General features: G+C 34.9%; 1 protein-coding gene across 1 annotated transcript in view; it reads left to right on the top strand.

Annotated features, from left to right (window-relative positions):
• The window catches only part of LOC129692203 (contactin-6-like), a 344,240-nt gene that overhangs the window by 560 nt on the left and 331,226 nt on the right, over positions 1–12,454 (top strand). The gene's annotated exons all lie outside the window — the stretch shown is intronic.

Raw genomic sequence — 12,454 nt, 5'->3', positions numbered from 1 at the left:
GTGTGTGTGTGTGTGTGTGTGTTGCATGCATATGTGAACACATATGTGTCCATGCAGATGTCTTTATATTTATGTGTGGAGGCTTGAAGTCAGTATGGAGTGATTTCTACCATTGGCAAACTTAGTATTTGAGACAGGGACTCTCAGGGAAACTTCAGCTCAACAGGTAGGCTGAACAGACAGCTGTGGATAGCCATCTGTCTCTTTCGTTTTTTATAACTGTGTTTAGAAGGAGACACTGTAACACCTGGCTCATTAGTAGGTGCTGGAGATCCCAACTCAGGTGCTCATCCTTGCAAGTCAGGCACTTAACTGGATGAGCCATTGTGCCAGCATGCAATTATTTTTCTCAATTTTTTTTACATTTTCATATGATTATGTTCCATGATCATAATTTGGAAACAAGGCTAAGCCTTTTGAACACAATCTAATAAGAAACAGCCAAAAACACTAGTATTTATATTTCCATTTGTTATACAAATACCATAAAATATTAAAAATTACAATTTAATATATAAAGAATGATCATCTCATGAGACAACTTTAGAACATATTTGAGAATTTAGCTAAGGAAATTAGACAGATGTTATTAATTTAGATATTTGGTGGGTGTTGCAGCATGAATTCTTTAAGTCTAATGGAGTATAGTTCATAAATTATGTAACCAGTTATCTTGAAACTTTGTTAGCACCGCAATTTGTGTGACAGGCTCAGAGCTGCGGACAAATAGGTCATTCTTGCTTTAGATTCCTTTTGATGACTAACAATGAGGCAATTAGATGGAATTTTTAATATCTAACAAAAAAAGCAATCTTCTTTTATACCAAAAACGTAAGATTGAAGACATCTATTGAAGTCACCGGTAACTTTCACTCGAGTGTATAAAGATGCCGATATGAATGTGTGTTCAAAAGAATTTGGCATTTTCTATTCAATGTTTAATGTATGTATTATTGCACCGTTGATCTGACCTTCACATGAGGCAAACTAAGCACTGGATAAGTGTTGTGCATGTGACCTTCTGCAGGTATCTTTGTAAATTTTGGAACTATTATAGATTTACTGGACTAGAATACTTAAACAAACAAACAAACAAAACAGAGGATCAAAAACCAAGTCCATTCTTCAATGCTTTCTGTCGGTCTTCCACTAAGTCCACAGCAAAAAGGGACAGGAAGACAGAAGATCAGATTTGTTCTAAGTCTCAGGTTAAAGAATTTTGTTGACCGACAGACATTTCTTAAGCATGTGACATTAGGATGTTTGCTAGGCAGCGGACTCCTAAATATGCAAAATTGTGAATGTGTGGTCCAAGTATAGAGGGAGATATGACATCCCACTTCATAAAGATGTAACATAATGTTCCCTGGCCTTTAGCTTCAATGTGTTTTGTAGATGTATTTCTTGTGCCTATGCATATAATAAACGTGTGTGTAAGTAGTAACGTTTAATACAAAAAGAGGTCCTGGTTTGAAAGAGAGCAAGGAGGGTATATGAGAGGGCTTGAAGCAAAAAAATGGAAAGGGAGAAATAATGTTTTTATGTTATAATAAAAAACTGAAAAAAATAATTTAGGAAAAGGATAGAAAATATTCAAAAATGAGTGCACAAAGAAGTTATCTTTGAGCAGTGTTGTAGTATATGTGCTTTAAAGCCATGCTGGCTCTTTACTCATTGCTGCTGCTTCATATAGACTGTTTCAGTGCAATTTGTGAATGAAATATTGAGGGGAATGCTAAGTGTTAAGTCTTGGGACACTTTTCACTACTGAGTTACCTAATGGTCCAGTTTCCGTCCTGCAGATGCATAGAATGCTTATCCTGTGACGGATTTCTCTCTGTCTCTGTCTCTCACATAAACATACACACATGCTCACTCACAATCACCCAATCAACAATAAAGAAAAAGCTATTAATTTGGGAGTGGAGAGACATGGGAGGGGATGGAGGAGGGAAAAGAAGAACGTAATGAGATGTAATTCTATCTTAATTAAAGCATTAAAAATAAATAAATGAATAATTAAATAAATAACCTTTTCCACAAAAAGGTACTGGAATTTAAAAGAGAAATAGCTTTGTTGCCAGGCACACAACGAAAAGCCAAATAAAAGTTTTCTGGCAAATACATGGTCACAAGCAGGAACACTTGTTTTAGCATGAAGAGATTCTTTCACTTAATACAGAAAGATTTTTTTTTCCAAAAAGAAATGTAAAATAGCTCCAAAAAACCAATGAATGCCAGTAAAGTTTCATGATTTTGAAAGCCTCAAAATTATTAATTTCTTTCAGTGAGGAGTTTTTAAAAATATATGTCTGTTTTAGCCTCTCTCTTGCTTAGTTTCTTTAGATGCACAGATTTTAGTGGGTTTGTCCTATGTTGTATATCTATATGAATGAGTATATACTGTGTGTGTCTTTTTGCTTCTGGGACAACTCACTCAGGGTGATCCTTTCCAGGTCCCACCATTTACCTGCAAATTTCATGATTTCCTTTATTTTTCATTGCTGAGTAATATTCCATTGTATAGATGTACCACAGTTTCTGCATCCATTTTTCAGTTGAAGGGCATCTGGGCTGTTTCCACCTTCTGGCTATTACAAATAAAGCTGCTACAAACATGGTTGAGCAAATGTCCTTTTTGTGGATTTGAGCCTCTTTTGGATATATACCTAGGAGTGGTATGGCTGGATCTTGAGGAAGCACTATTCCTAGTTGTCTGAGAAAGCAACAGATTGATTTCCAGAGTGGTTGTACAAGTTTACATTCCCACCAGCAGTGGAGAAGGGTTCCTCTTTCTCCACAACCTCTCCAGCATGTGTTGTCACTTGAGTTTTTGATCTTGGCCATTCTTATGGGTGTAAGGTGAAATCTTAACTAAAATGCTCAATCCCCATCCTGAAAGGCAAAGTTGATGGACATAAGAAGAAGAAGAAAACAGGAAACAACCTAGGAACCTGCTACAGAGGGCCTCTGAAAGCCAGAAGAAGAAAACAGGAAACAAACTAGGAACCTGCCACAGAGGGCCTCTTAAAGCCTCTGCCCTGCAGACTATCAAAGCAGATGCTGAGCGTGATGGCCAACTGTCGGGCAGAGTGAATGGAATTTTATGTAAGAAGTGGGAAATAGCAAGAGCTGGAGAGGACAGGGACTCCACAAGGAGAGCAACAGAACAAGACAATTTGAACACAGGGAACTTCCCAGAGACTCATACTCCAACCAAGGACTATTCATGGAGATAACCTAGAACCCCTTCACAGATGTAGCCCATGGCAGTTCAGTGTCCAAGTGGGTTACATAGTAATGGGAAGAGCCTCTGACATAATCTGATTGGCCTCCTCTTTGATCACCTCCCCCTGAGGGGGAGCAGCCTTACTAGGCCACAGAAGAGGACAATGCAGCCACTTTTGATGAGAACTGATTGACTAAGATCAGAAAGGAGAGGAGAACCTCCCCTATCAGTGGACTTGGGGAGGGGCATGCATGCAGAAAGGTGAGGAAGGGTGGGATTGGGAGGGGAGGAAGGAGGAGCTTATGGGGGATACAAAATGAATAAAGTGTAATTCATAAAAAATAAAAAAAATATGTCTGGATATGATCTCTTTTCATGAAATTCTTTCCATGGGAAAACATCTTCCTATAAACACTAGGGTTAACTTAGGTAATGTTAACTTAGGTAATGGTAATGTTTAGTAGAGTAAAAACAGTGAGAATAAATCAATAGTAATTCAAAAGTTAGATAAGATGACATTTTGCACTGAAAATTGTCAGTATCATTTTAATAGGCAAGTTAAAGTGTCATATTGTTGTATATATACTAAATATCTACATATATCACACATATATATAATTTTTTTTCTTGAAATCTTTTTCAAAGATGTTTTCATACATTGTTTTCTGGAAGTGTGATTTATATATTAACTTCTTTTATTAAGAGTGTTTGGTTGCAGTCTAGATTCTAAATATTTTATGGGTATGAGCATTGCCTGACTCCCTTGTGTGTGTTAATTCTTCTAACTGATATTAGGAGATTTTCAGTAATGTATTAATTTAATGAATCTCGAAAGAACTGTTACCACTTGACAGTTGCTGATGAGAACATTGCTGATGTCAATCTAACTAAGACTTCGTAAGTTACTTGTACATTAAAGGTGTAACATGTTGATTATGGGTTAGTACGCATGGCTGTAAGTAAGAGACTAACCTTGTGTCTACTGAGATTTTCTCTGAGAGGTGAATGGCAGTGTCTCCCTCACATGTGCAGACTCTAACCTGCGACACTTGCATGTATATACTTGTAAACAGATGTGCATGTGCCTATAGAATAACAGGCACAAAGGAGAAGTAGATGGGGGTGGGCGGGTGATTCTTAGTGCTCTGCTGATTAAAATAATAATAATAATTGCATGGGTAGAACTACTAAGATCATATTGTCAAAAATATTTGTAAACAATGATAATCTTGCCCTGTAGTTTCAAAGTGAGGTACCTAATTCCACCTTATCCCAAGGATTCAGAATCTGTCTAAACATTACCAGATTAACCAGAAACCATATCCCATTGCATATCTGCAACATTTCCTTATGCAGTGGCCTTCATAAGAGATTTCCAACAAGAAAAAAGAACTTTCTCTCATCAAGTCAAAGTTTCCAAAATATATTCTTAAATATAGGTGTAAATTTTTGTGTGGCTCATGATTGAAAATTAAATATAAACAGTATATTTTACTTTTACAACTGATTTTTGTTTCTAAAAATCGTATGTATTTATTTAATTAAATTTAGAAAATAAGGTAATTACAAATTACATTTTATTTATTTTTCCAAGCATCTGACATCCTATGTGCAAGGATTTTCCAAATTTTTAGTGTGTGTGTGTCTAGATGTGCATGTTTATAAAATAAATCTTTAGGATGAATTTATGTGGTTTGACTTCTAAATTGATTTCATTAAAATTTACATACTATGTGCAAATTTTAAATATCATTAATGTTTTTTTTTTCTAAAGCTTTGTGCTCTATACTTTGCTGGAGCCATTGATTAACTTCATTTCCTAGATTTCTCAGATTTATTAACAGTGCTGTGAATAGTCTTGTACCAGAGTCTATACACATATATAAACACATTGACACACACACAGATGCTCATATATATGCATAAATGTATGTATGTTTCTTAAAAAGAAAATAGCCCTAGTACAAAAATTTCATCCTCAAATGACATATGCCTTTTTTAAGACTTTACAACTTTTTACTTAATTATATTGTTTGTAACCACTCACAAGTAAGTATAAAGTGACAATAGAGGGAATTTTTTTTTATCTATAATTCAATAACACTATAAACAAGAGGAGTAAGTAAAGGACCAGGCCTCTGATGAACTCCCCTCTCTAGGGAATGAAATACCTACATTACCAAAGACAGGGAAAGTACAATACCCTTTTGACTTTCAATCTTTACAACAGTCTGCACCATTGTAAATACTAAATTTTAATTTAAATGTTCAGATTAACTAAGAAAGAATAAAATTAGCCACATTTTAACATTACTGTAAATCACCTTTACCTCTCCATAAAACCACCACTGATTATCTCATGGACCATTAATTTGTCCTATTGCCTAAGGTCAGCAAAGTCCTTTGTGACACTTTTTTTTTTGGGGGGGGGAGGAGGGGCTAGTTATAACTTACATCTTTTCCTAACCTGAAGAAGTTGGTCATATATCAAGGATTTCATGGTTTTTTTGTGCCATAAATATCTTTTAGAGTTTATAATACATTTGTCTTTCAGCATTTAAAATGTGAGATTTTATATGACATGACACCATCTTGGTTTCTAGATGCATCACAGAGCCTGCAGTACCTGGCCTGGTTTCTAAACCCTCCTAGGGCTCAATGACCAAAAATACCAGAGTGAGTTGACTCTACCGAATACACTCATAGCAGTGTAAGTGATAGACAATCATTGCTTTTCCTGTTATTAAAACTAAATGAATGTTGACCTACAGTGTACACTAAGTCATAAAATTTCAAATTAATAAGTCTCAATTTACTAAAAATATTCCCAGTGTCTAATCTTTTTAGCTACATCACATAGCACAGTGTGGGGCCTGTGGTGGATGCTTAATAAGTGCCTGCTTAACGAACGAGCTATTTCAAAGTAGAGGCAAAACATAATTTTAAATATGTCTGTGCTCACTCCAAGTGTGCTATTACAGTGTCATCTAAATCTAGGCACACAAAAATAACACAGGCTGAAATGATAGTTAACATTCAACTTAAATTTATGTGTCTCCCTTGACGACCATAGGAATCCACTTTATAATGAAATAATCAACAAAGTTAAGTATTTATTATGTCATTCCTAATTGCATTTCAGAAATATTTATCGACACATACATACATATATATATATATGTCTACATTTATTGCTGAGTGTTTAGGAATTTAGTATGGTAGAAAATTTAAGAGCAGATATAAATAATAAAATGTTAATGACTAGGAAATAACTTAGACACTGGAGAAACATTAAATATTTTTGAAATGTGTGAACTTTTCAAATACCCACCAAAATATGAAATATGTAGTTTCAGACCCAGTACCTCAGAACAAGAGAGGACTTCAATATATTTTATTTAACTTTTATTCAAGCTATTGTAACATGTTAGATTTGTATATGGTACTATTTTAATTCAGAATAAAAACTCAGAAATTAAATGTATATTTGGCAAAAAGATTTTTAGGAATATATATATATATATATATATATATATATATATATATATATATTTGATTTAGACACAAATATATTCACAGAAGTTTTGGGAGCATTTAGATTTTTTTAAATTTTGAAAAAAAGAATTAATGAAAAATATATTTCACATATAGCTTAGAACAATAGCATTAATTTGTCACGTCACACTAACGTATCAGTCAGCTTTCTGCTCCTATTTGTTAAAGTGCCTGTGATAACTACGCAAGTTTATAAATGCTCTTGGATTCAGGGGTTCCATCCTTGGTGGGTTAGCCTCAGAATCATGGGCCTGTGATGAGGTAGCAATTTATGGGCACAAATAAGAACCTGAGCAAGATGTTCACTTCAGGGTGTCTAAGAAGCAAAAGAAAAAAGAAAAGGAGTGGCCAGGATCATCACGTTATCTTCAGGGACACAGCATCATACACCTGCTTTCCTCGCTAAGATTCTACTTCCCAAAGTCTTCACCTCTCCCTGCCACCATGGAAAGGAGGAACCCTTTAACATATGGGGTTTTACAGGCCGCTCACGCCAGCCACCGTAGCTGGAATTTCTACAGAGAATAACTGTCTATCCTTTAAAAGTTTAATCAACAAGCTTCTTTGCAACTGTACCTGAGACAGCAGTCTCCAAGACACTCAATGTTTTTCAATTTCATTTGCATTTGAATTTTCACAGTATTATTAGAGAGAATTCTGGATTCCTTCAGTAAAATATTAAATATTTATACCCAGCTGTAGATTCCCTAAACTCTTAGAGCATTAGCTCATCTGTCTCTCTCACTAACATGAAGCTAAATATCCTAGTACCTCATAAGAAGAGCATGGTTAGTTCTGATGAGAGGCAGCAGCATCCAGCAGTTTAACTCTGATAACTAACAGGATAAAACTCACTAGGCTATTGTTCACTAATATCTAATTGTAATATGGTAAAAATTCCCATTTACACAGGTATGTTTATATTGTTTGGCTTTTTAGGAAAATTTCCACTCTTTGCACTCTTTATAGAGTTAATTTTTTTTTCTTATTACACAGTAAATGCCCACCTATCTGGTTTTTATAATTTTTTTTTATTGTTTAACTATGTATCTGGATCATGCGTTCATGATGGCTTAAACTGAAATCGGGTTTTAAGAGTTTCTTGACATGTCTAACTTGCATGGGGCATAGGAGAGGCAAGGATAGTTATGAATGTGATCCATCACAAAATAAGAAACTGACTTACAATATGAAGAGGATTATTTGTGGAATTTGTAAACCAGCTGAGTAATGCTCAAGCATCAGCTTCATAGATAAGAGGTTTTTCATGTCACAGTGTCAATAGTTTGGACAGCGCTGTGAGAGAGCTCCTTTGTTCTCATGAATTGTATAAAAATTTACTGACTTTCATTTAAATAGTCAATTAATTGATTATTTCAATTAAATTGTCTTAGCATCCTACAAGAACAACAAAGAATAGCCACCTTCTGTCATCAGAAGATAAATTGATCAGGTAAGGAAAAAACTTGTAGACTTCCATGAAGTAGTGACACACACACACACACACACACACACACACACACACACACACACAGCCATTTTCACTGTGGCTTGTGTGAGAAAGAGGTCATAATGAGAAGGCAATGGCAGGTGAATGACTGTTCAAGCAAAGGTTGAGAGTCTAGCTACTAACTTCAAGATCCACAGTAGACTGAACAAGTACAGACTTTGAACTGGTTCTTCCATGAATTCTGAAAAACTCCCCTTTTTTCATACTCAATTAAAATAACTGAAAAAATAAGACAATAGTTTGCTAACTTTTCAAGTATAATTACAATGTACAATGTTTGAAAATAAACTACAATGGACTAATTAAGGAAAGGATAAAGTTAAGAGAAAAAATAAGAAAGCTTCACAAAAATTGCTGTTGGGTGTTTCTCCAAATTATTCAGTCTTAATAATAATAATAATCATAATTGAACATATACATCCTGAGATAATGTTTTACCAAAGTATGGACTTGTCAGGTTCTCACTGACAGTAATAATCTAGTACGATCACCAAGCACACTCGCATCCTTTTGGGTGAAGTCAACTTCTTCTTCCAAGAACTTATATCACTGTGTTTCTCTTCCTTTGATCTGGCATCATAATTTGTTTCAATGGACAGAAATGGTAGAAATGAGTTATATGAATTATTATCCTAGAAGAGGTCATGCAGTTTCTATTTTGGTCTCTTTGAAATTAGGCCCCAATTAAAAAAAAGTTTTTATAAAGTTCTTGGAGTTGGAGAGACCATGGAAATAAGGCTCATGTGGGAAAATAATCGCATCAACTTAGAATATGTCCTGTTTCTTGGACTTACTGAATCATTTTTGGAAAAAGTTACCCAAGATGAAATTATGTGCATCTAAGACATCAAATGTGCACATCAAAAATAATTGTTTTTGTTAATTAGATTTTGGAATGCTTTGTTACACAGCATGGCATAATGAAAGTAAACTCTTTAGTCATTTGAGATTATATCTCATACCCATCAGAATGGCTACGATAAAAAACTCAAGTGACAACACATGCTGGAGAGGATGTGAAAAAGGGGAATTCTCCATTGCTGTTGGAAATGTGAACTTGTACAACCACTTTGGAAATCAATCTGGTGCTTTCTCAGAAAGCTTAGAATAGTACTAACTCAAGACCCAGCTATACCACTCCTGGTCATATATCTGAAAGATGTTCAATCACACAAGAAGTACATTTGTTCAACTACGTTTATGGCAGCTTTATTCATAATAGCCAGAAACTTGAAACAACCTAGATGTTCCTAAACCAAGGAATGGATACAGAAATTGTTGTACATTTACAAAATGCTCAGCTATTAAAAACAAGGAAGTCATTAAATTGTTGGGCAGATGGATGGAACTAGAAAAGATCATACTATGTGAGGTATCCCAGAAGCAGAAAGACACATGCATGATAAATACTTCCTTATAAGTGGATATTAGCCATATTATATAGGATAAACATACTAAAATCTACAGACCTAAAGAAGCTAAACCACAAGGAGGACCTTAGGGAGAATGCTTAATTCTCGTTCTGAAGGGCAAAGGGATACCCACTCAAATCTTTCTCAAAGACTCCACCCAGCAGGGTATCAAAGTCTGTGCAGACTCACAGCCAAACTTTGCTCAGATCACAGGGAGTCTTATGGAAGAAGGGGAGCAAAAAAGGAACTGGAGGGGACAGGAGCCACACAGGAGACCAACAAAGCCCAAAAATGCAGTTCCCAGGGGGGACTGCAGAGACTGATGCATCAACCAAAGACCATACATAGAGAAGACCTAGACCCCCTGCTCCGATGTAACCCATAGACAGCTCAGTCTCCATGTGGGTCCCAAACTAAGGGGAGAAGAGACAGTCTCTGACATGAACTCAGTTGCCTGCTTCTCAGTCACTTTTCCCTGGTGGGGCAACCTAGCCAGCCCACAGAGAAAGAGGATCCAGGAAGTCCTGATGGGACCTGATAAGCTACGGTCAGACAGTAGGGGAAGAGGACTTCTCCTATCAGTGGACTAGGGAAGACATATAGGGGAGGAAGAAAGAGGGAGGGTGGTGTCCGGAGGAGACAAGAGAGGGGCCTACAACTGAGATACAAAGTGAATATATTATAAAAATAATAATTAATAATAATAATAAAAGAAAAAAAAACTAAATTGCTATGGAATATCTCAGTGTAATTTTGAGTAAATTTTAGATACCCTAATTTTCATACTAGTCTCTAGAAATCCAAAGTCATGTGTAACAATCCTGTCTAGAAAAGGTACATGTGGTTAAATTTCAATTTCTTTTTAAAATTAACTTTTAAAAATAATAATAATAATTTTATATTTATTATTATATAATTTATATAATATTACATTATATAAATTTATATAAAATTATATTATTATTATTATTATTATTATTATTATTATTATTATTATTGGGAAAGGGCTTTTTTTATGTTTGCTTGGCTGACCTGAAATTTCCTACATAGAGCAGGTTGGACTCAGACTTACAGTGATCTGCCCGGCTCTGCCTGCTGACTGCTGGGATTATAGTAATAGCCACGACACTTGGCTAAACTTAGAATTCTATAAAAGATAAAGTTCTAAGTCAGATGAAGAAAATAAGCAGGAAATTCTGTGTGGAATCATTTCCATTTCGAAAAATGTGATATGTGAAGAGTTATTCAGACAGTGAACAAAAACCTATATGTAAAACTTATGTGATGATTTTGGCCTTTGAGGGAAAAAATAAAAAGGAGAACAAAGCAGGTTCAGATATATCCCTATATTCAAAGAATATAAATGACTCCCTTCATTCTTGAAAGCCTTTATAAATATCTTAAATGATTTCTTTTCAGTACACGGTGTACTTGAATGTTATTTTTATATCATGTTATAAATACAGTGGTTAGAAGTCTATCCTACGAAATTCTTACTTCCCCTCATATATTTTCAGTGCACTTGAGATTAGCCAGAAAAATTTAAGTATTCAAATGTAAATAAATAAATATACACATATATATTACATAACAGTAGCTATTTTACCTGTATGTATAGCTTTGTAATTAAGAATGCAAGTTATCACATGGGTATTTTAATATACTAGAACAATTTTGATCTGTTGACATGTTTTCTTCATGTCAATAATTACAATCAACATTTTTTTTTAAGTTTTGCATTCCTTGGATACTATGACATGATTCTCCAGAGATGAAGAACCACCATTGACATATATTTGGAGGTTTATGCTAAGCTGACTCGACTCACATGCTTATAAGGGCTGAGAATTCCAGTCTGTTCGTCCAGCTGGAGACGCAGGCATCAACTCATGTTTTTAAGTTTTCAGAAGTAGGTAGCCTATGGTATAACTTGTGTTCCAAAGAAAAGACGACTGAAGCAAGCAGTCAGGCAAAAGGAGTGTAAATTCTCACTTCCTCTGTATCTTATTCTATTTGATTTTTTAGTAGATTTATTTATTAATGTCATTAGAGAGGGGTGGTGTGTACTAGTTCAAATGACAATCTCAGCCTAAAAAAATCAGAGGTGTATTTCAAAATCAGAAATCATAATTAATCTGAGTATCATGTGGTCCAATGCATCTGACATAAGAGGACTTCAATATTAATATTAGTAGATAGGAAAACTTAGTGGACCCCATTTAAAAACAAGATCTTTCTAACATGAAAGTCAGAGAAATATTTATACAATAGCTGACATTGTTTACAGGTATAAATTTAGTGCCCATATTCCTAAAAGCTCTGCTGTTCACTAGAGAACTAAATTTTAAATTCACTTAACTCTATATGGCTTGTGACATGATGGCATATTGACTCAGCAAATTGAAGAACACTAATTTGCGGTTGTCATTTGGCCAATGTTAAAAATTGCCACTTTTTATATTTTGAAAAGGCACTAAAACAACTTTCCCTGCTTAAAATTAAATTGGTCCTTAAATGTGTCATTAATCATATTTTAGGTTGCAAAAGATCAAAACAAAATTGGCCCAGAAGTTTAGTGTTTCCAGGGCAATGAAAGTGAGCAGTTTAGGAATATTTAACCACACTCCAGATGTGTTGGCTAATTTCTGAAGATGTTTGTTCTGATACCTTGTGGCTTTCATGCTAGGTGTTAATGTGTGTAATTAGCATTGTTTTAGAGAGCTGGCCCCAAAGACAGATATTTATCCG

This window comes from Psammomys obesus, unplaced genomic scaffold, assembly GCF_907164565.1.
Source record: "Psammomys obesus unplaced genomic scaffold, mPsaObe1.curated_primary_1811, whole genome shotgun sequence".
NCBI classification, from domain to species: Eukaryota; Metazoa; Chordata; class Mammalia; order Rodentia; family Muridae; genus Psammomys; species Psammomys obesus.
This window is presented reverse-complemented; position numbering and strand designations above follow the sequence as displayed.